This window comes from Oncorhynchus kisutch, unplaced genomic scaffold, assembly GCF_002021735.2.
Source record: "Oncorhynchus kisutch isolate 150728-3 unplaced genomic scaffold, Okis_V2 scaffold1044, whole genome shotgun sequence".
Classification (NCBI taxonomy): Eukaryota; Metazoa; Chordata; class Actinopteri; order Salmoniformes; family Salmonidae; genus Oncorhynchus; species Oncorhynchus kisutch.
The window spans coordinates 74,903-97,744 of NW_022262989.1; the positions used below are offsets into that span (position 1 = coordinate 74,903).

A 22,842-nucleotide genomic window follows, 5' to 3' on the forward strand; every position below is an offset into this window, starting at 1 on the left:
TCAATCAGCACACATTGTTGTTGTAGCTCTGGACTAACAAATTGAATCAAGTGTGCTTGTCTGGCTCTAAAATGAAAATGTGAATTGCTGCGGCTACCCGAGGACGATAGCTGGGAACAACTAGTGTCAGGTAGAGCGTGGTGACGAGTTGAAATATGAATTCAAAATAGACCTACCAGTAGACAATGCTATTGTGGCTGTTAATAATATATTAGGCTAAGTACTGTTTTATACTATATATATATATATATATAGTGTTTTAATGGGATTATTTAGGGACAGTTCAAAAATTACTGGGTGTGTGGGGGCTTGTAGCTCTCAAACTCTAGGGGTGTTTTTCCAAACATACTACCATGCTCCACACTCATGCTCTGATTGTATTCTCCACTCCGTTCTCTTGAGTATGTTTTTGTGTGGACGCGAGTGAGGAGAATGCATAAAGCAATACATTTAAGAAGCACTCGCACTCCCCCTACTGTATTACCTCATGCTTCACCACCCCATTCACTGAACCTCCTTCCAGCCAGGACAATGGCAACAATAGACGAATCAAGATATACACAAAGCAAACGTTTGACTTCACAATTATCAGCTAGATATGGGCAACTAACATGCATTTCCCCACGATCAACTGATCCTAATGTTATTCCACAGACAGCCAGCAGGGGGAACTCCAGACTCGCAGGTTTTTCTGCTATCAAACACCCAAAACTCACTAACACAACAATACAACTATTTCCACCACTGGGCTTACTCCAGTCACTACTTCAACCTTTACTGAACTACCATGAAAAATACCTTTAGACAGCTGAAGCAAGCATACTTTTAAAAAAGTATCCTTTCTTATGGATGAGGGATTTGGCAGTGCGGTCATTGAGATTTCATACTTCTTGTTGGAGGCACAGGTGGATTAGCTCAAAAGGTAGAGCGCTCGCTTAGCATGCGAGAGGTAGTGGGATCGATGCCCGCATCCTCCAAATATTTGGTTTGGTTCAATCAGCACACATTGTTGTTGTAGCTCTGGATACTAACCCAACAATACAACTATTTCCACCACTGGGCTTACTGCAGTCACTACTTCAACCTTTACTGAACTACCATGTAAAATACTTTTAGACAGCTGAAGCAAGCATACTTTAAAAAAAGTATCCTTTCTTATGGACGAGGGATTTGGCAGTGCGGTCATTGAGATTTCATACTTCTTTTTGAAGGCACAGGGGGATTAGCTCAAATGGTAGAGCGCTCGCTTAGCATGCGAGAGGTAGCGGGATCGATGCCCGCATCCTCCAAATATTTGGTTTGGTTCAATCAGCACACATTGTTGTTGTAGGTCTGGATACTAACCCAACAATACAACTATTTCCACCACTGGGCTTACTGCAGTCACTACTTCAACCTTTACTGAACTACCATGAAAAATACTTTTAGACAGCTGAAGCAAGCATACTTTAAAAAAAGTATCCTTTCTTATGGACGAGGGATTTGGCAATGCGGTCATTGAGATTTCATACTTCTTTTTGAAGGCACAGGGGGGTTAGCTCAAATGGTAGAGCGCTCGCTTAGCATGCGAGAGGTAGCGGGATCGATGCCCGCATCCTCCAAATATTTAGTTTGGTTCAATCAGCACACATTGTTGTTGTAGCTCTGGATACTAACCCAACAATACAACTATTTCCACCACTGGGCTTACTCCAGTCACAACTTCAACATTTACTGAACTACCATGAAAAATACTTTTAGACAGCTGAAGCAAGCATACTTTTAAAAAAGTATCCTTTCTTATGGACGAGGGATTTGGCAGTGTGGTCATTGAGATTTCATACTTCTTGTTTTAGGCACAGGGGGATTAGCTCAAATGGTAGAGTGCTCGCTTAGCATGCGAGAGGTAGCGGGATCGATACCCGCATCCTCCAATTACTTTGTTTGGTTCATTCAGCACACATTGTTGTTGTAGCTCTGGATACTAACCCAACAATACAACTATTTCCACCACTGGGCTTACTGCAGTCACTACTTCAACCTTTACTGAACTACCATGAAAAATACTTTTAGACAGCTGAAGCAAGCATACTTTTAAAAAAGTATCCTTTCTTATGGACGAGGGATTTGGCAGTGCGGTCATTGAGATTTCATACTTCTTTTTGAAGGCACAGGGGGATTAGCTCAAATGGTAGAGCGCTCGCTTAGCATGCGCGAGGTAGCGGGATCGATGCCCGCATCCTCCAAATATTTGGTTTGGTTCAATCAGCACACATTGTTGTTGTAGGTCTGGATACTAACCCAACAATACAACTATTTCCACCACTGGGCTTACTGCAGTCACTACTTCAACCTTTACTGAACTACCATGAAAAATACTTTTAGACAGCTGAAGCAAGCATACTTTAAAAAAAGTATCCTTTCTTATGGACGAGGGATTTGGCAATGCGGTCATTGAGATTTCATACTTCTTTTTGAAGGCACAGGGGGGTTAGCTCAAATGTTAGAGCGCTCGCTTAGCATGCGAGAGGTAGCGGGATCGATGCCCGCATCCTCCAAATATTTAGTTTGGTTCAATCAGCACACATTGTTGTTGTAGCTCTGGATACTAACCCAACAATACAACTATTTCCACCACTGGGCTTACTCCAGTCACAACTTCAACATTTACTGAACTACCATGAAAAATACTTTTAGACAGCTGAAGCAAGCATACTTTAAAAAAAGTATCCTTTCTTATGGACGAGGGATTTGGCAGTGCGGTCATTGAGATTTCATCCTTCTTGTTGCAGGCACAGGGGGATTAGCTCAAATGGTAGAGCGCTCGCTTAGCATGCGAGAGGTAGCGGGATCGATGCCCGCATCCTCCAAATATTTAGTTTGGTTCAATCAGCACACATTGTTGTTGTAGCTCTGGATACTAACCCAACAATACAACTATTTCCACCACCGGGCTTACTCCAGTCACAACTTCAACATTTACTGAACTACCATGAAAAATACTTTTAGACAGCTGAAGCAAGCATACTTTTAAAAAAAGTATCCGTTCTTATGGACGAGGGATTTGGCAGTGTGGTCATTGAGATTTCATACTTCTTGTTTTAGGCACAGGGGGATTAGCTCAAATGGTAGAGTGCTCGCTTAGCATGCGAGAGGTAGCGGGATCGATGCCCGCATCCTCCAATTACTTTGTTTGGTTCAATCAGCACACATTGTTGTTGTAGCTCTGGACTAACAAATTGTATCAAGTGTGCTTGTCTGGCTCTAAAATGTAAATGTGAATTGATGCGGCTACCCGAGGACGATAGCTGGGAACAACTAGTGTCAGGTAGAGCTTGGTGACGAGTTGAAATATTAATTCAAAATAGACCTACCAGTAGACAACGCTATCGTGGCTGTTAATAATATATTAGGCTAAGTAATGTTTTATACTCTGTACTTTCAATTGTTTTGAGTTTCTGACATTTTTCTCATGCAGTGTTTTAATGGGATTATTTAGGGACAGTTCAAAAATTACTGGGTGAGTGGGGGCTTGTAGCTTTCAAACTCTAGGGGTGTTTTTCCAAACATACTACCATGCTCCACACTCATGCTCCGATTGTATTCTCCACTCCGTTCTCTTGAGTATGTTTTTGTGTGGACGCGAGTGAGGAGAATGCATAAAGCAATACATTTAAGAAGCACTCGCACTCCCCCTACTGTATTACCTCACGCTTCACCACCCCATTCACTGAACCTCCTTCCAGCCTGGACTATGGCAACAATAGACGAATCAAGATATACACAAAGCAAACGTTTGACTTCACAATTATCAGCTAGATATGGGCAACTAACATGCATTTCCCCACGATCAACTGATCCTAATGTTATTCCACAGACAGCCAGCAGGGGGAACTCCAGACTCGCAGGTTTTTCTGCTATCAAACACCCAAAACTCACTAACACAACAATACAACTATTTCCACCACTGGGCTTACTCCAGTCACTACTTCAACATTTACTGAACTACCATGAAAAATACTTTTAGACAGCTGAAGCAAGCATACTTTTAAAAAAGTATCCTTTCTTATGGACGAGGGATTTGGCAGTGCGGTCATTGAGATTTCATACTTCTTGTTGGAGCCACAGGGGATTAGCTCAAATGGTAGAGCGCTCGCTTAGCATGCGAGAGGTAGCGGGATCGATACTCACATCCTCCAAATATTTAGTTTGGTTCAATCAGCACACATTGTTGTTGTAGCTCTGGATACTAACCCAACAATACAACTATTTCCACCACTGGGCTTACTCCAGTCACAACTTCAACATTTACTGAACTACCATGAAAAATACTTTTAGACAGCTGAAGCAAGCATACTTTAAAAAAAGTATCCGTTCTTATGGACGAGGGATTTGGCAGTGTGGTCATTGAGATTTCATACTTCTTGTTTTAGGCACAGGGGGATTAGCTCAAATGGTAGATTGCTCGCTTAGCATGCGAGAGGTAGCGGGATCGATGCCCGCATCCTCCAATTACTTTGTTTGGTTCAATCAGCACACATTGTTGTTGTAGCTCTGGACTAACAAATTGTATCAAGTGTGCTTGTCTGGCTCTAAAATGTAAATGTGAATTGATGCGGCTACCCGAGGACGATAGCTGGGAACAACTAGTGTCAGGTAGAGCTTGGTGACGAGTTGAAATATTAATTCAAAATAGACCTACCAGTAGACAACGCTATCGTGGCTGTTAATAATATATTAGGCTAAGTAATGTTTTATACTCTGTACTTTCAATTGTTTTGAGTTTCTGACATTTTTCTCATGCAGTGTTTTAATGGGATTATTTAGGGACAGTTCAAAAATTACTGGGTGAGTGGGGGCTTGTAGCTTTCAAACTCTAGGGGTGTTTTTCCAAACATACTACCATGCTCCACACTCATGCTCCGATTGTATTCTCCACTCCGTTCTCTTGAGTATGTTTTTGTGTGGACGCGAGTGAGGAGAATGCATAAAGCAATACATTTAAGAAGCACTCGCACTCCCCCTACTGTATTACCTCACGCTTCACCACCCCATTCACTGAACCTCCTTCCAGCCTGGACTATGGCAACAATAGACGAATCAAGATATACACAAAGCAAACGTTTGACTTCACAATTATCAGCTAGATATGGGCAACTAACATGCATTTCCCCACGATCAACTGATCCTAATGTTATTCCACAGACAGCCAGCAGGGGGAACTCCAGACTCGCAGGTTTTTCTGCTATCAAACACCCAAAACTCACTAACACAACAATACAACTATTTCCACCACTGGGCTTACTCCAGTCACTACTTCAACATTTACTGAACTACCATGAAAAATACTTTTAGACAGCTGAAGCAAGCATACTTTTAAAAAAGTATCCTTTCTTATGGACGAGGGATTTGGCAGTGCGGTCATTGAGATTTCATACTTCTTGTTGGAGCCACAGGGGATTAGCTCAAATGGTAGAGCGCTCGCTTAGCATGCGAGAGGTAGCGGGATCGATACTCGCATCCTCCAAATATTTAGTTTGGTTCAATCAGCACACATTGTTGTTGTAGCTCTGGATACTAACCCAACAATACAACTATTTCCACCACTGGGCTTACTCCAGTCACAACTTCAACATTTACTGAACTACCATGAAAAATACTTTTAGACAGCTGAAGCAAGCATACTTTAAAAAAAAGTATCCGTTCTTATGGACGAGGGATTTGGCAGTGTGGTCATTGAGATTTCATACTTCTTGTTTTAGGCACAGGGGGATTAGCTCAAATGGTAGATTGCTCGCTTAGCATGCGAGAGGTAGCGGGATCGATGCCCGCATCCTCCAATTAATTTGTTTGGTTCAATCAGCACACATTGTTGTTGTAGCTCTGGACTAACAAATTGTATCAAGTGTGCTTGTCTGGCTCTAAAATGTAAATGTGAATTGATGCGGCTACCCGAGGACGATAGCTGGGAACAACTAGTGTCAGGTAGAGCTTGGTGACGAGTTGAAATATTAATTCAAAATAGACCTACCAGTAGACAACGCTATCGTGGCTGTTAATAATATATTAGGCTAAGTAATGTTTTATACTCTGTACTTTCAATTGTTTTGAGTTTCTGACATTTTTCTCATGCAGTGTTTTAATGGGATTATTTAGGGACAGTTCAAAAATTACTGGGTGAGTGGGGGCTTGTAGCTTTCAAACTCTAGGGGTGTTTTTCCAAACATACTACCATGCTCCACACTCATGCTCCGATTGTATTCTCCACTCCGTTCTCTTGAGTATGTTTTTGTGTGGACGCGAGTGAGGAGAATGCATAAAGCAATACATTTAAGAAGCACTCGCACTCCCCCTACTGTATTACCTCACGCTTCACCACCCCATTCACTGAACCTCCTTCCAGCCTGGACTATGGCAACAATAGACGAATCAAGATATACACAAAGCAAACGTTTGACTTCACAATTATCAGCTAGATATGGGCAACTAACATGCATTTCCCCACGATCAACTGATCCTAATGTTATTCCACAGACAGCCAGCAGGGGGAACTCCAGACTCGCAGGTTTTTCTGCTATCAAACACCCAAAACTCACTAACACAACAATACAACTATTTCCACCACTGGGCTTACTCCAGTCACTACTTCAACATTTACTGAACTACCATGAAAAATACTTTTAGACAGCTGAAGCAAGCATACTTTAAAAAAAGTATCCTTTCTTATGGACGAGGGATTTGGCAGTGCGGTCATTGAGATTTCATACTTCTTGTTGGAGCCACAGGGTGATTAGCTCAAATGGTAGAGCGCTCGCTTAGCATGCGAGAGGTAGCGGGATCGATACCCGCATGCTCCAAATATTTAGTTTGGTTCAATCAGCACACATTGTTGTTGTAGCTCTGGATACTAACCCAACAATACAACTATTTCCACCACTGGGCTTACTCCAGTCACAACTTCAACATTTACTGAACTACCATGAAAAATACTTTTAGACAGCTGAAGCAAGCATACTTTTAAAAAAAGTATCCGTTCTTATGGACGAGGGATTTGGCAGTGTGGTCATTGAGATTTCATACTTCTTGTTTTAGGCACAGGGGGATTAGCTCAAATGGTAGAGTGCTCGCTTAGCATGCGACAGGTAGCGGGATCGATGCCCGCATCCTCCAATTACTTTGTTTGGTTCAATCAGCACACATTGTTGTTGTAGCTCTGGACTAACAAATTGTATCAAGTGTGCTTGTCTGGCTCTAAAATGTAAATGTGAATTGATGCGGCTACCCGAGGACGATAGCTGGGAACAACTAGTGTCAGGTAGAGCTTGGTGACGAGTTGAAATATTAATTCAAAATAGACCTACCAGTAGACAACGCTATCGTGGCTGTTAATAATATATTAGGCTAAGTAATGTTTTATACTCTGTACTTTCAATTGTTTTGAGTTTCTGACATTTTTCTCATGCAGTGTTTTAATGGGATTATTTAGGGACAGTTCAAAAATTACTGGGTGAGTGGGGGCTTGTAGCTTTCAAACTCTAGGGGTGTTTTTCCAAACATACTACCATGCTCCACACTCATGCTCCGATTGTATTCTCCACTCCGTTCTCTTGAGTATGTTTTTGTGTGGACGCGAGTGAGGAGAATGCATAAAGCAATACATTTAAGAAGCACTCGCACTCCCCCTACTGTATTACCTCACGCTTCACCACCCCATTCACTGAACCTCCTTCCAGCCTGGACTATGGCAACAATAGACGAATCAAGATATACACAAAGCAAACGTTTGACTTCACAATTATCAGCTAGATATGGGCAACTAACATGCATTTCCCCATGATCAACTGATCCTAATGTTATTCCACAGACAGCCAGCAGGGGGAACTCCAGACTCGCAGGTTTTTCTGCTATCAAACACCCAAAACTCACTAACACAACAATACAACTATTTCCACCACTGGGCTTACTCCAGTCACTACTTCAACATTTACTGAACTACCATGAAAAATACTTTTAGACAGCTGAAGCAAGCATACTTTTAAAAAAGTATCCTTTCTTATGGACGAGGGATTTGGCAGTGCGGTCATTGAGATTTCATACTTCTTGTTGGAGCTACAGGGGGATTAGCTCAAATGGTAGAGCGCTCGCTTAGCATGCGAGAGGTAGCGGGATCGATGCCCGCATCCTCCAAATATTTAGTTTGGTTCAATCAGCACACATTGTTGTTGTAGCTCTGGATACTAACCCAACAATACAACTATTTCCACCACTGGGCTTACTCCAGTCACAACTTCAACATTTACTGAACTACCATGAAAAATACTTTTAGGCAGCTGAAGCAAGCATACTTTTTAAAAAAGTATCCGTTCTTATGGACGAGGGATTTGGCAGTGTGGTCATTGAGATTTCATACTTCTTGTTTTAGGCACAGGGGGATTAGCTCAAATGGTAGAGCGCTCGCTTAGCATGCGAGAGGTAGCGGGATCGATACCCGTATCCTCCAATTACTTTGTTTGGTTCAATCAGCACACATTGTTGTTGTAGCTCTGGACTAACAAATTGAATCAAGTGTACTTGTCTAGCTCTAAAATGTAAATGTGAATTGCTGCGGCTACCCGAGGACGATAGCTAATACTTTTAGACAGCTGAAGCAAGCATACTTTAAAAAAAGTATCCGTTCTTATGGACGAGGGATTTGGCAGTGCGGTCATTGAGATTTCATACTTCTTGTTTTAGTCACAGGGGATTAGCTCAAATGGTAGAGCGCTCGCTTAGCATGCGAGAGGTAGCGGGATCGATGCCCGCATCCTCCAATTACATTGTTTGGTTCAATCAGCACACATTGTTGTTGTAGCTCTGGACTAACAAATTGTATCAAGTGTGCTTGTCTGGCTCTAAAATGTAAATGTGAATTGCTGCGGCTACCCGAGGACGATAGCTGGGAACAACTAGTGTCAGGTAGAGCTTGGTGACGAGTTGAAATATTAATTCAAAATAGACCTACCAGTAGACAATGCTATTGTGGCTGATAATAATATATTAGGCTAAGTACTGTTTTATACTATATATATATATATAGTGTTTTAATGGGATTATTTAGGGACAGTTCAAAAATTACTGGGTGTGTGGGGGCTTGTAGCTCTCAAACTCTAGGGGTGTTTTTCCAAACATACTACCATGCTCCACACACATGCTCCGATTGTATTCCCCACTCCGTTCTCTTGAGTATGTTTTTGTGTGGACGCGAGTGAGGAGAATGCATAAAGCAATACATTTAAGAAGCACTCGCACTCCCCCTACTGTATTACCTCATGCTTCACCACCCCATTCACTGAACCTCCTTCCAGCCAGGACAATGGCAACAATAGACGAATCAAGATATACACAAAGCAAACGTTTGACTTCACAATTATCAGCTAGATATGGGCAACTAACATGCATTTCCCCACGATCAACTGATCCTAATGTTATTCCACAGACAGCCAGCAGGGGGAACTCCAGACTCGCAGGTTTTTCTGCTATCAAACACCCAAAACTCACTAACACAACAATACAACTATTTCCACCACTGGGCTTACTCCAGTCACTACTTCAACATTTACTGAACTACCATGAAAAATACCTTTAGACAGCTGAAGCAAGCATACTTTAAAAAAGTATCCTTTCTTATGGATGAGGGATTTGGCAGTGCGGTCATTGAGATTTCATACTTCTTGTTGGAGGAACAGGGGGATTAGCTCAAAGGTAGAGCGCTCGCTTAGCATGCGAGAGGTAGTGGGATCGATGCCCGCATCCTCCAAATATTTAGTTTGGTTCAATCAGCACACATGGTTGTTGTAGCTCTGGATACTAACCCAACAATACAACTATTTCCACCACTGGGCTTACTCCAGTCACAACTTCAACATTTACTGAACTACCATGAAAAATACTTTTAGACAGCTGAAGCAAGCATACTTTAAAAAAAGTATCCGTTCTTATGGACGAGGGATTTGGCAGTGCGGTCATTGAGATTTCATACTTCTGTTCAGAGGCACAGGGGGATTAGCTCAAATGGTAGAGCGCTCGCTTAGCATGCGAGAGGTAGTGGGATCGATACCCGCATCCTTCCAATTACTTTGTTTGGTTCAATCAGCACACATTGTTGTTGTAGCTCTGGACTAACAAATTGAATCAAGTGTGCTTGTCTAGCTCTAAAATGTAAATGTGAATTGCTGCGGCTACCCGAGGACGATAGCTGGGAACAACTAGTGTCAGGTAGAGCGTGGTGACGAGTTGAAATATGAATTCAAAATAGACCTACCAGTAGACAACGCTATCGTGGCTGTTAATAATATATTAGGCTAAGTACATGTTTTATACTCTTTTCTTTCAATTGTTTTGAGTTTATGACATTTTTCTCATGCAGTGTTTTAATGGGATTATTTAGGGACAGTTCAAAAATTACTGGGTGAGTGGGGGCTTGTAGCTCTCAAACTCTAGGGGTGTTTTTCCAAACATACTACCATGCTCCACACTCATGCTCCGATTGTATTCTCAACTCCGTTCTCTTGAGTATGTTTTTGTGTGGACGCGAGTGAGGAGAATGCATAAAGCAATACATTTAAGAAGCACTCGCACTCCCCCTACTGTATTACCTCACGCTTCACCACCCCATTCACTGAACCTCCTTCCAGCCAGGACAATGGCAACAATAGACGAATCAAGATATACACAAAGCAAACGTTTGACTTCACAATTATCAGCTAGATATGGGCAACTAACATGCATTTCCCCACGATCAACTGATCCTAATGTTATTCCACAGACAGCCAGCAGGGGGAACTCCAGACTCGCAGGTTTTTCTGCTATCAAACACCCAAAACTCACTAACACAACAATACAACTATTTCCACCACTGGGCTTACTCCAGTCACTACTTCAACATTTACTGAACTACCATGAAAAATACTTTTAGACAGCTGAAGCAAGCATACTTTAAAAAAAGTATCCTTTCTTATGGACGAGGGATTTGCAGTGCGGTCATTGAGATTTCATACTTCTTGTTGGAGGCTACAGGGGGATTAGCTCAAATGGTAGAGCGCTCGCTTAGCATGCGAGAGGTAGCGGGATCGATGCCCGCATCCTCCAAATATTTAGTTTGGTTCAATCAGCACACATTGTTGTTGTAGCTCTGGATACTAACCCAACAATACAACTATTTCCACCACTGGGCTTACTCCAGTCACAACTTCAACATTTACTGAACTACCATGAAAAATACTTTTAGACAGCTGAAGCAAGCATACTTTTAAAAAAGTATCCGTTCTTATGGACGAGGGATTTGGCAGTGCGGTCATTGAGATTTCATACTTCTTGTTTTAGGCACAGGGGGATTAGCTCAAATGGTAGAGCGCTCGCTTAGCATGCGAGAGGTAGCGGGATCGATGCCCGCATCCTCCAATTACTTTGTTTGGTTCAATCAGCACACATTGTTGTTGTAGCTCTGGACTAACAAATTGAATCAAGTGTGCTTGTCTATCTCTAAAATGTAAAAGTGAATTGACTGCGGCTACCCGAGGACGATAGCTGGGAACACTAGTGTCAGGTAGAGCGTGGTGACGAGTTGAAATATGAATTCAAAATAGACCTACCAGTAGACAACGCTATCGTGGCTGTTAATAATATATTAGGCTAAGTACTGTTTTATACTCTGTTCTTTCAATTGTTTTGAGTTTATGACATTTTTCTCATGCAGTGTTTTAATGGGATTATTTAGGGACAGTTCAAAAATTACTGGGTGAGTGGGGGCTTGTAGCTTTCAAACTCTAGGGGTGTTTTTCCAAACATACTACCATGCTCCACACTCATGCTCCGATTGTATTCTCCACTCCGTTCTCTTGAGTATGTTTTTGTGTGGACGCGAGTGAGGAGAATGCATAAAGCAATACATTTAAGAAGCACTCGCACTCCCCCTACTGTATTACCTCACGCTTCACCACCCCATTCACTGAACCTCCTTCCAGCCAGGACAATGGCAACAATAGACGAATCAAGATATACACAAAGCAAACGTTTGACTTCACAATTATCAGCTAGATATGGGCAACTAACATGCATTTCCCCACGATCAACTGATCCTAATGTTATTCCACAGACAGCCAGCAGGGGGAACTCCAGACTCGCAGGTTTTTCAGCTATCAAATACCCAAAACTCACTAACACAACAATACAACTATTTCCACCACTGGGCTTACTCCAGTCACTACTTCAACATTTACTGAACTACCATGAAAAATACTTTTAGACAGCTGAAGCAAGCATACTTTTAAAAAAGTATCCTTTCTTATGGACGAGGGGTTTGGCAGTGCGGTCATTGAGATTTCATACTTATTGTTGGAGGCACAGGGGGATTAGCTCAAATGGTAGAGCGCTCGCTTAGCATGCGAGAGGTAGCGGGATCGATGCCCGCATCCTCCAAATATTTAGTTTGGTTCAATCAGCACACATTGTTGTTGTAGCTCTGGATACTAACCCAACAATACAACTATTTCCACCACTGGGCTTACTCCAGTCACAACTTCAACATTTACTGAACTACCATGAAAAATACTTTTAGGCAGCTGAAGCAAGCATACTTTTTAAAAAAGTATCCGTTCTTATGGACGAGGGATTTGGCAGTGTGGTCATTGAGATTTCATACTTCTTGTTTTAGGCACAGGGGGATTAGCTCAAATGGTAGAGCGCTCGCTTAGCATGCGAGAGGTAGCGGGATCGATACCCGTATCCTCCAATTACTTTGTTTGGTTCAATCAGCACACATTGTTGTTGTAGCTCTGGACTAACAAATTGAATCAAGTGTACTTGTCTAGCTCTAAAATGTAAATGTGAATTGCTGCGGCTACCCGAGGACGATAGCTGGGAACAACTAGTGTCAGGTAGAGCTTGGTGACGAGTTGAAATATGAATTCAAAATAGACCTACCAGTAGACAACGCTATCGTGGCTGTTAATAATATATTAGGCTAAGTACTGTTTTATACTCTGTTCTTTCAATTGTTTTGAGTTTATGACATTTTTCTCATGCAGTGTTTTAATGGGATTATTTAGGGACAGTTCAAAAATTACTGGATGAGTGGGGGCTTGTAGCTTTCAAACTCTAGGGGTGTTTTTCCAAACATACTACCATGCTCCACACTCATGCTCCGATTGTATTCTCCACTCCGTTCTCTTGAGTATGTTTTTGTGTGGACGCGAGTGAGGAGAATGCATAAAGCAATACATTTAAGAAGCACTCGCACTCCCCCTACTGTATTACCTCACGCTTCACCACCCCGTTCACTGAACCTCCTTCCAGCCAGGACAATGGCAACAATAGACGAATCAAGATATACACAAAGCAAACGTTTGACTTCACAATTATCAGCTAGATATGGGCAACTAACATGCATTTCCCCACGATCAACTGATCCTAATGTTATTCCACAGACAGCCAGCAGGGGGAACTCCAGACTCGCAGGTTTTTCTGCTATCAAACACCCAAAACTCACTAACACAACAATACAACTATTTCCACCACTGGGCTTACTCCAGTCACTACTCAAACATTTACTGAACTACCATGAAAAATACTTTTAGACAGCTGAAGCAAGCATACTTAAAAAAAAGTATCCTTTCTTATGGACGAGTGATTTGGCAGTGCGGTCATTGAGATTTCATACTTCTTGTTGGAGGCACAGGGGGATTAGCTCAAAAGGTAGAGCGCTCGCTTAGCATGCGAGAGGTAGCGGGATCGATGCCCGCATCCTCCAAATATTTGGTTTGGTTCAATCAGCACACATTGTTGTTGTAGCTCTGGATACTAACCCAACAATACAACTATTTCCACCACTGGGCTTACTGCAGTCACTACTTCAACCTTTACTGAACTACCATGAAAAATACTTTTAGACAGCTGAAGCAAGCATACTTTTAAAAAAGTATCCTTTCTTATGGACGAGGGATTTGGCAGTGCGGTCATTGAGATTTCATACTTCTTTTTGAAGGCACAGGGGGATTAGCTCAAATGGTAGAGCGCTCGCTTAGCATGCGAGAGGTAGCGGGATCGATGCTCGCATCCTCCAATTACTTTTTTTGGTTCAATCAGCACACATTGTTGTTGCAGCTCTGGACTAACAAATTGAATCAAGTGTGCTTGTCTGGCTCTAAAATGTAAATGTGAATTGCTGCGGCTACCCGAGGACGATAGCTGGGAACAACTAGTGTCAGGTAGAGCTTGGTGACGAGTTGAAATATGAATTCAAAATAGACCTACCAGTAGACAACGCTATCGTGGCTGTTAATAATATATTAGGCTAAGTACTGTTTTATACTCTGTTCTTTCAATTGTTTTGAGTTTATGACATTTTTCTCATGCAGTGTTTTAATGGGATTATTTAGGGACAGTTCAAAAATTACTGGATGAGTGGGGGCTTGTAGCTTTCAAACTCTAGGGGTGTTTTTCCAAACATACTACCATGCTCCACACTCATGCTCCGATTGTATTCTCCACTCCGTTCTCTTGAGTATGTTTTTGTGTGGACGCGAGTGAGGAGAATGCATAAAGCAATACATTTAAGAAGCACTCGCACTCCCCCTACTGTATTACCTCACGCTTCACCACCCCCGTTCACTGAACCTCCTTCCAGCCAGGACAATGGCAACAATAGACGAATCAAGATATACACAAAGCAAACGTTTGACTTCACAATTATCAGCTAGATATGGGCAACTAACATGCATTTCCCCACGATCAACTGATCCTAATGTTATTCCACAGACAGCCAGCAGGGGGAACTCCAGACTCGCAGGTTTTTCTGCTATCAAACACCCAAAACTCACTAACACAACAATACAACTATTTCCACCACTGGGCTTACTCCAGTCACTACTTCAACATTTACTGAACTACCATGAAAAATACTTTTAGACAGCTGAAGCAAGCATACTTTAAAAAAAGTATCCTTTCTTATGGACACGGGATTTGGCAGTGCGGTCATTGAGATTTCATACTTCTTGTTGGAGGAACAGGGGGATTAGCTCAAATGGTAGAGCGCTCGCTTAGCATGCGAGAGGTAGCGGGATTGATGCCCGCATCCTCCAAATATTTAGTTTGGTTCAATCAGCACACATTGTTGTTGTAGCTCTGGATACTAACCCAACAATACAACTATTTCCACCACTGGGCTTACTCCAGTCACAACTTCAACATTTACTGAACTACCATGAAAATACTTTTAGACAGCTGAAGCAAGCATACTTTTTAAAAAGTATCCGTTCTTATGGACGAGGGATTTGGCAGTGCGGTCATTGAGATTTCATACTTCTTGTTTTAGGCACAGGGGGATTAGCTCAAATGGTAGAGCGCTCGCTTAGCATGCGAGAGGTAGTGGGATCGATGCCCGCATCCTCCAATTACTTTGTTTGGTTCAATCAGCACACATTGTTGTTGTAGCTCTGGACTAACAAATTGAATCAAGTGTGCTTGTCTATCTCTAAAATGTAAAAGTGAATTACTGCGGCTACCCGAGGACGATAGCTGGGAACACTAGTGTCAGGTAGAGCGTGGTGACGAGTTGAAATATGAATTCAAAATAGACCTACCAGTAGACAACGCTATCGTGGCTGTTAATAATATATTAGGCTAAGTACTGTTTTATACTCTGTTCTTTCAATTGTTTTGAGTTTATGACATTTTTCTCATGCAGTGTTTTAATGGGATTATTTAGGGACAGTTCAAAAATTACTGGGTGAGTGGGGGCTTGTAGCTTTCAAACTCTAGGGGTGTTTTTCCAAACATACTACCATGCTCCACACTCATGCTCCGATTGTATTCTCCACTCCGTTCTCTTGAGTATGTTTTTGTGTGGACGCGAGTGAGGAGAATGCATAAAGCAATACATTTAAGAAGCACTCGCACTCCCCCTACTGTATTACCTCACGCTTCACCACCCCATTCACTGAACCTCCTTCCAGCCAGGACAATGGCAACAATAGACGAATCAAGATATACACAAAGCAAACGTTTGACTTCACAATTATCAGCTAGATATGGGCAACTAACATGCATTTCCCCACGATCAACTGATCCTAATGTTATTCCACAGACAGCCAGCAGGGGGAACTCCAGACTCGCAGGTTTTTCAGCTATCAAATACCCAAAACTCACTAACACAACAATACAACTATTTCCACCACTGGGCTTACTCCAGTCACTACTTCAACATTTACTGAACTACCATGAAAAATACTTTTAGACAGCTGAAGCAAGCATACTTTAAAAAAAGTATCCTTTCTTATGGACGAGGGGTTTGGCAGTGCGGTCATTGAGATTTCATACTTATTGTTGGAGGCACAGGGGGATTAGCTCAAATGGTAGAGCGCTCGCTTAGCATGCGAGAGGTAGCGGGATCGATGCCCGCATCCTCCAAATATTTAGTTTGGTTCAATCAGCACACATTGTTGTTGTAGCTCTGGATACTAACCCAACAATACAACTATTTCCACCACTGGGCTTACTCCAGTCACAACTTCAACATTTACTGAACTACCATGAAAAATACTTTTAGGCAGCTGAAGCAAGCATACTTTTTAAAAAAGTATCCGTTCTTATGGACGAGGGATTTGGCAGTGTGGTCATTGAGATTTCATACTTCTTGTTTTAGGCACAGGGGGATTAGCTCAAATGGTATTGCGCTTGCTTAGCATGCGAGAGGTAGCGGGATCGATACCCGTATCCTCCAATTACTTTGTTTGGTTCAATCAGCACACATTGTTGTTGTAGCTCTGGACTAACAAATTGAATCAAGTGTACTTGTCTAGCTCTAAAATGTAAATGTGAATTGCTGCGGCTACCCGAGGACGATAGCTGGGAACAACTAGTGTCAGGTAGAGCGTGGTGACGTGGGGATTAGCTCAAATGGCTGAGCGCTCGCTTAGCATGCGAGAGGTAGCGGGATCGATGCCCGCATCCTCCAAATATTTGGTTTGGTTCAATCAGCACACATTGTTGTTGTAGCTCTGGATACTAACCCAACAATACAACTATTTCCACCACTGGGCTTACTGCAGTCACTACTTCAACCTTTACTGAACTACCATGAAAAATACTTTTAGACAGCTGAAGCAAGCATACTTTAAAAAAAGTATCCTTTCTTATGGACGAGGGATTTGGCAGTGCGGTCATTGAGATTTCATACTTCTTTTTGAAGGCACAGGGGGATTAGCTCAAATGGTAGAGCGCTTGCTTAGCATGCGAGAGGTAGCGGGATCGATGCCCGCATCCTCCAATTACTTTTTTTGGTTCAATCAGCACACATTGTTGTTGTAGCTCTGGACTAACAAATTGAATCAAGTGTGCTTGTCTGGCTCTAAAATGTAAATGTGAATTGCTGCGGCTACCCGAGGACGATAGCTGGGAACAACTAGTGTCAGGTAGAGCTTGGTGACGAGTTGAAATATGAATTCAAAATAGACCTACCAGTAGACAACGCTATCGTGGCTGTTAATAATATATTAGGCTAAGTACTGTTTTATACTCTGTTCTTTCAATTGTTTTGAGTTTATGACATTTTTCTCATGCAGTGTTTTAATGGGATTATTTAGGGACAGTTCAAAAATTACTGGATGAGTGGGGGCTTGTAGCTTTCAAACTCTAGGGGTGTTTTTCCAAACATACTACCATGCTCCACACTCATGCTCCGATTGTATTCTCCACTCCGTTCTCTTGAGTATGTTTTTGTGTGGACGCGAGTGAGGAGAATGCATAAAGCAATACATTTAAGAAGCACTCGCACTCCCCCTACTGTATTACCTCACGCTTCACCACCCCGTTCACTGAACCTCCTTCCAGCCAGGACAATGGCAACAATAGACGAATCAAGATATACACAAAGCAAACGTTTGACTTCACAATTATCAGCTAGATATGGGCAACTAACATGCATTTCCCCACGATCAACTGATCCTAATGTTATTCCACAGACAGCCAGCAGGGGGAACTCCAGACTCGCAGGTTTTTCTGCTATCAAACACCCAAAACTCACTAACACAACAATACAACTATTTCCACCACTGGGCTTACTCCAGTCACTACTTCAACATTTACTGAACTACCATGAAAAATACTTTTAGACAGCTGAAGCAAGCATACTTTAAAAAAAGTATCCTTTCTTATGGACGAGGGATTGGCAGTGCGGTCATTGAGATTTCATACTTCTTGTTGGAGGAACAGGGGGATTAGCTCAAATGGTAGAGCGCTCGCTTAGCATGCGAGAGGTTGCGGGATCGATGCCCGCATCCTCCAAATATTTAGTTTGGTTCAATCAGCACACATTGTTGTTGTAGCTCTGGATACTAACCCAACAATACAACTATTTCCACCACTGGGCTTACTGCAGTCACTACTTCAACCTTTACTGAACTACCATGAAAAATACTTTTAGACAGCTGAAGCAAGCATACTTTAAAAAAAGTATCCTTTCTTATGGACGAGGGATTTGGCAGTGCGGTCATTGAGATTTCATACTTCTTTTTGGAGGCACAGGGGGATTAGCTCAAATGGTAGAGCGCTCGCTTTGCATGCAAGAGGTAGCGGGATCGATGCCCGCATCTTCCAATTACTTTGTTTGGTTCAATCAGCACACATTGTTGTTGTAGCTCTGGACTAACAAATTGAATCAAGTGTGCTTGTCTAGCTCTAAAATGTAAATGTGAATTGCTGCGGCTACCCGAGGACGATAGCTGGGAACAACTAGTGTCAGGTAGAGCGTGGTGACGAGTTGAAATATGAATTCAAAATAGACCTACCAGTAGACAACGCTATCGTGGCTGTTAATAATATATTAGGCTAAGTACTGTTTTATACTCTGTTCTTTCAATTGTTTTGAGTTTATGACATTTTTCTCATGCAGTGTTTTAATGGGATTATTTAGGGACAGTTCAAAAATTACTGGGTGAGTGGGGGCTTGTAGCTCTCAAACTCTAGGGGTGTTTTTCCAAACATACTACCATGCTCCACACTCATGCTCCGATTGTATTCTAAACTCCGTTCTCTTGAGTATGTTTTTGTGTGGACGCGAGTGAGGAGAATGCATAAAGCAATACATTTAAGAAGCACTCGCACTCCCCCTACTGTATTACCTCACGCTTCACCACCCCATTCACTGAACCTCCTTCCAGCCAGGACAATGGCAACAATAGACGAATCAAGATATACACAAAGCAAACGTTTGACTTCACAATTATCAGCTAGATATGGGCAACTAACATGCATTTCCCCACGATCAACTGATCCATAATGTTATTCCACAGACAGCCAGCAGGGGGGAACTCCAGACTCGCAGGTTTTTCTGCTATCAAACACCCCAAAACTCACTAACACAACAATACAACTATTTCCACCACTGGGCTTACTCCAGTCACTACTTCAACATTTACTGAACTACCATGAAAAATACTTTTAGACAGCTGAAGCAAGCATACTTTAAAAAAAGTATCCTTTCTTATGGACGAGGGATTTGGCAGTGCGGTCATTGAGATTTCATACTTCTTGTTTTAGGCACAGGGGGATTAGCTCAAATGGTAGAGCGCTCGCTTAGCATGCGAGAGGTAGCGGGATCGATGCCCGCATCCTCCAATTACTTTGTTTGGTTCAATCAGCACACATTGTTGTTGTAGCTCTGGACTAACAAATTGAATCAAGTGTGCTTGTCTGGCTCTAAAATGTAAATGTGAATTGCTGCGGCTACCCGAGGACGATAGCTGGGAACAACTAGTGTCAGGTAGAGCTTGGTGACGAGTTGAAATATTAATTCAAAATAGACCTACCAGTAGACAACGCTATCGTGGCTGTTAATAATATATTAGGCTAAGTACTGTTTTATACTCTGTTCTTTCAATTGTTTTGAGTTTATGACATTTTTCTCATGCAGTGTTTTAATGGGATTATTTAGGGACAGTTCAAAAATTACTGGGTGAGTGGGGGCTTGTAGCTCTCAAACTCTAGGGGTGTTTTTCCAAACATACTACCATGCTCCACACTCATGCTCCGATTGTATTCTCCACTCCGTTCTCTTGAGTATGTTTTTGTGTGGACGCGAGTGAGGAGAATGCATAAAGCAATACATTTAAGAAGCACTCGCACTCCCCCTACTGTATTACCTCACGCTTCACCACCCCATTCACTGAACCTCCTTCCAGCCAGGACAATGGCAACAATAGACGAATCAAGATATACACAAAGCAAACGTTTGACTTCACAATTATCAGCTAGATATGGGCAACTAACATGCATTTCCCCCACGATCAACTGATCCTAATGTTATTCCACAGACAGCCAGCAGGGGACTCCAGACTCGCAGGTTTTCTGCTATCAAACACCCAAAACTCACTAACACAACAATACAACTATTCCACCACTGGGCTTACTCCAGTCACTACTTCAAACATTTACTGAACTACCATGAAAATACTTTTAGACAGCTGAAGCAAGGCATACTTTAAAAAAGTATCCTTTCTTATGGACGAGGGATTTGGAGCAGTGCGGGTCATTGAGATTTCATATTCTTGTTGGAGGCACAGGGGATTAGCTCACATGGTAGATAGTTAGAGCGCTCGCCTTCGCATGCGAGAGTGCGGGATCGATGCCGCATCTCCAATATTTGGTTTTGGTTCAATCAGCACACATTGTGTTGTAGCTCTGGATACTAACCCAACAATACAACTATTTCCACCACTGGGCTTACCTGCAGTCACTACTTCAACCTTTACTGAACTACCATGAAAAATACTTTTAGACAGCTGAAGCAAGCATACTTTAAAAAAGTATCCTTTCTTATGGACGAGGATTTGGCAGTGCGGTCATTGAGATTTCATACTTCTTTTTGAAGGCACAGGGGGATTAGCTCAAATGGTAGAGCGCTTCGCTTAGCATGCGAGAGGTAGCGGGATCGATGCCCGCATCCTCCAATTACTTTTTTGGTTCAATCAGCACACATTGTTGTTGTAGCTCTGGACTAACAAATTGAATCAAGTGTGCTTGTCTAGCTCTAAAATGTAAATGTGAATTGCTGCGGCTACCCGAGGACGATAGCTGGGAACAACTAGTGTCAGGTAGAGCTTGGTGACGAGTTGAAATTAATTCAAAATAGACCTACCAGTAGACAACGCTATCGTGGCTGTTAATAATATATTAGGCTAAGTACTGTTTTATACTCTGTACTTTCAATTGTTTTGAGTTTATGACATTTTTCTCATGCAGTGTTTTAATGGGATTATTTAGGGACAGTTCAAAAATTACTGGGTGAGTGGGGGCTTGTAGCTTTCAAACTCTAGGGGTGTTTTTCCAAACATACTACCATGCTCCACACTCATGCTCCGATTGTATTCTCCACTCCGTTCTCTTGAGTATGTTTTTTGTGTGGACGCGAGTGAGGAGAATGCATAAGCAATACATTTAAGAAGCCTCGCACTCCCACTCCCCCTACTGTATTACCTCACGCTTCACCACCCCATTCACTGAACCTCCTTCCAGCCAGGACAAGGCAACAATAGACGAATCAAGATATACACAAAGCAAACGTTTGACTTCACAATTATCAGCTAGATATGGGCAACTAACATGCATTTCCCACGATCAACTGATCCTATGTTATTCCACAGACAGCCAGCAGGGGGACTCCAGACTCGCAGTTTTTCTGCTATCAAACACCCAAAACTCACTAACACAACAATACAACTATTTCCACCACTGGGCTTACCTCCAGTCACTACTTCAACATTTACTGAACTACCATGAAAAATACTTTTAGACAGCTGAAGCAAGCATACTTTAAAAAAGTATCCTTTCTTATGGACGAGGGATTTGGCAGTGCGGTCATTGAGATTTCATACTTCTTGTTGGAGGCACAGGGGGATTAGCTCAAATGGTAGAGCGCTCGCTTAGCATGCGAGAGGTAGCGGGATCGATGCCCGCATCCTCCAAATATTTAGTTTGGTTCAATCAGCACACATTGTTGTTGTTGTAGCTCTGGATACTAACCCAACAATACAACTATTTCCCCACTGGGCTTACTCCAGTCACAACTTCAACATTTACTGAACTACCATGAAAATACTTTAGACAGCTGAAGCAAGCATACTTTAAAAAAGTATCCGTTCTTATGGACGAGGGATTTGGCAGTGCGGTCATTGAGATTTCATACTTCTTGTTTTAGGCACAGGGGATTAGCTCAAATGGTAGAGCGCTCGCTTAGCATGCGAGAGGTAGCGGGATCGATGCCCGCATCCTCCAATTACTTTTTTTGGTTCAATCAGCACACATTGTTGTTGTAGCTCTGGACTAACACAAATTGAATCAAGTGTGCTTGTCTGGCTCTCAAATGTAAATGTGAATTGCTGCGGCTACCCGAGGACGATAGCTGGGACAACTAGTGTCAGGTAGAGCTTGGTGACGAGTTTGAAATATTAATTCAAAATAGACCTACCTTAGACACGCTATCGTGGCTGTTAAATAATATATAGGCTAAGTACTGTTTTATACTCTGTACTTTCAATGTTTTGAGTTTCTGATCATTTTTCTCATGCAGTGTTTTAATGGGATTATTTAGGGACAGTTCAAAATTCCTGGGTGAGTGGGGGCTTGTAGCTCTCAAACTCTAGGGTGTTTTTCCAAACATACTCCCATGCTCCACACTCATGCTCCGATTGTATTCTCCACTCTCCGTTCTCTTGAGTATTTTTTTGTGGACGCGAGTGAGGAGAATGCATAAAGCAATACATTTAAGAAGCACTCGCACTCCCCCTAACTGTTTACACTCACGCTTCACCACCCATTCACTGAACCTCCTTC

General features: G+C 42.2%; 25 non-coding genes across 25 annotated transcripts; all 25 read left to right on the forward strand.

Annotated features, from left to right (window-relative positions):
• The first annotated feature begins 1,216 nt into the window (after positions 1-1,216).
• Positions 1,217-1,289, forward strand: trnaa-agc (transfer RNA alanine (anticodon AGC)). The gene has a single exon. It is a non-coding gene; the product is annotated as a tRNA-Ala (tRNA).
• A 239-nt stretch (positions 1,290-1,528) lies between these two features.
• Positions 1,529-1,601, forward strand: trnaa-agc (transfer RNA alanine (anticodon AGC)). Its single transcript has one exon. It is a non-coding gene; the product is annotated as a tRNA-Ala (tRNA).
• A 239-nt stretch (positions 1,602-1,840) lies between these two features.
• trnaa-agc (transfer RNA alanine (anticodon AGC)) lies at positions 1,841-1,913 on the forward strand. Its single transcript has one exon. It is a non-coding gene; the product is annotated as a tRNA-Ala (tRNA).
• Positions 1,914-2,152: 239 nt separating this feature from the next.
• Positions 2,153-2,225, forward strand: trnaa-agc (transfer RNA alanine (anticodon AGC)). The gene has a single exon. It is a non-coding gene; the product is annotated as a tRNA-Ala (tRNA).
• Positions 2,226-2,464: 239 nt separating this feature from the next.
• Positions 2,465-2,537, forward strand: trnaa-agc (transfer RNA alanine (anticodon AGC)). The gene has a single exon. It is a non-coding gene; the product is annotated as a tRNA-Ala (tRNA).
• Positions 2,538-2,776: 239 nt separating this feature from the next.
• trnaa-agc (transfer RNA alanine (anticodon AGC)) lies at positions 2,777-2,849 on the forward strand. Its single transcript has one exon. It is a non-coding gene; the product is annotated as a tRNA-Ala (tRNA).
• A 240-nt stretch (positions 2,850-3,089) lies between these two features.
• On the forward strand, positions 3,090-3,162 carry trnaa-agc (transfer RNA alanine (anticodon AGC)). The gene has a single exon. It is a non-coding gene; the product is annotated as a tRNA-Ala (tRNA).
• A 3,601-nt stretch (positions 3,163-6,763) lies between these two features.
• trnaa-agc (transfer RNA alanine (anticodon AGC)) lies at positions 6,764-6,836 on the forward strand. The gene has a single exon. It is a non-coding gene; the product is annotated as a tRNA-Ala (tRNA).
• A 1,257-nt stretch (positions 6,837-8,093) lies between these two features.
• On the forward strand, positions 8,094-8,166 carry trnaa-agc (transfer RNA alanine (anticodon AGC)). The gene has a single exon. It is a non-coding gene; the product is annotated as a tRNA-Ala (tRNA).
• Positions 8,167-8,406: 240 nt separating this feature from the next.
• Positions 8,407-8,479, forward strand: trnaa-agc (transfer RNA alanine (anticodon AGC)). The gene has a single exon. It is a non-coding gene; the product is annotated as a tRNA-Ala (tRNA).
• A 1,224-nt stretch (positions 8,480-9,703) lies between these two features.
• Positions 9,704-9,775, forward strand: trnaa-agc (transfer RNA alanine (anticodon AGC)). Its single transcript has one exon. It is a non-coding gene; the product is annotated as a tRNA-Ala (tRNA).
• Positions 9,776-10,014: 239 nt separating this feature from the next.
• trnaa-agc (transfer RNA alanine (anticodon AGC)) lies at positions 10,015-10,087 on the forward strand. Its single transcript has one exon. It is a non-coding gene; the product is annotated as a tRNA-Ala (tRNA).
• A 946-nt stretch (positions 10,088-11,033) lies between these two features.
• On the forward strand, positions 11,034-11,106 carry trnaa-agc (transfer RNA alanine (anticodon AGC)). The gene has a single exon. It is a non-coding gene; the product is annotated as a tRNA-Ala (tRNA).
• Positions 11,107-11,345: 239 nt separating this feature from the next.
• trnaa-agc (transfer RNA alanine (anticodon AGC)) lies at positions 11,346-11,418 on the forward strand. The gene has a single exon. It is a non-coding gene; the product is annotated as a tRNA-Ala (tRNA).
• A 944-nt stretch (positions 11,419-12,362) lies between these two features.
• trnaa-agc (transfer RNA alanine (anticodon AGC)) lies at positions 12,363-12,435 on the forward strand. The gene has a single exon. It is a non-coding gene; the product is annotated as a tRNA-Ala (tRNA).
• A 240-nt stretch (positions 12,436-12,675) lies between these two features.
• Positions 12,676-12,748, forward strand: trnaa-agc (transfer RNA alanine (anticodon AGC)). Its single transcript has one exon. It is a non-coding gene; the product is annotated as a tRNA-Ala (tRNA).
• A 944-nt stretch (positions 12,749-13,692) lies between these two features.
• trnaa-agc (transfer RNA alanine (anticodon AGC)) lies at positions 13,693-13,765 on the forward strand. Its single transcript has one exon. It is a non-coding gene; the product is annotated as a tRNA-Ala (tRNA).
• Positions 13,766-14,004: 239 nt separating this feature from the next.
• Positions 14,005-14,077, forward strand: trnaa-agc (transfer RNA alanine (anticodon AGC)). Its single transcript has one exon. It is a non-coding gene; the product is annotated as a tRNA-Ala (tRNA).
• Positions 14,078-15,333: 1,256 nt separating this feature from the next.
• trnaa-agc (transfer RNA alanine (anticodon AGC)) lies at positions 15,334-15,406 on the forward strand. The gene has a single exon. It is a non-coding gene; the product is annotated as a tRNA-Ala (tRNA).
• A 943-nt stretch (positions 15,407-16,349) lies between these two features.
• trnaa-agc (transfer RNA alanine (anticodon AGC)) lies at positions 16,350-16,422 on the forward strand. Its single transcript has one exon. It is a non-coding gene; the product is annotated as a tRNA-Ala (tRNA).
• A 786-nt stretch (positions 16,423-17,208) lies between these two features.
• Positions 17,209-17,281, forward strand: trnaa-agc (transfer RNA alanine (anticodon AGC)). Its single transcript has one exon. It is a non-coding gene; the product is annotated as a tRNA-Ala (tRNA).
• A 943-nt stretch (positions 17,282-18,224) lies between these two features.
• Positions 18,225-18,297, forward strand: trnaa-agc (transfer RNA alanine (anticodon AGC)). The gene has a single exon. It is a non-coding gene; the product is annotated as a tRNA-Ala (tRNA).
• Positions 18,298-18,536: 239 nt separating this feature from the next.
• Positions 18,537-18,609, forward strand: trnaa-ugc (transfer RNA alanine (anticodon UGC)). The gene has a single exon. It is a non-coding gene; the product is annotated as a tRNA-Ala (tRNA).
• Positions 18,610-19,556: 947 nt separating this feature from the next.
• trnaa-agc (transfer RNA alanine (anticodon AGC)) lies at positions 19,557-19,629 on the forward strand. The gene has a single exon. It is a non-coding gene; the product is annotated as a tRNA-Ala (tRNA).
• Positions 19,630-21,901: 2,272 nt separating this feature from the next.
• Positions 21,902-21,974, forward strand: trnaa-agc (transfer RNA alanine (anticodon AGC)). The gene has a single exon. It is a non-coding gene; the product is annotated as a tRNA-Ala (tRNA).
• The last annotated feature ends 868 nt before the right edge of the window (positions 21,975-22,842 follow it).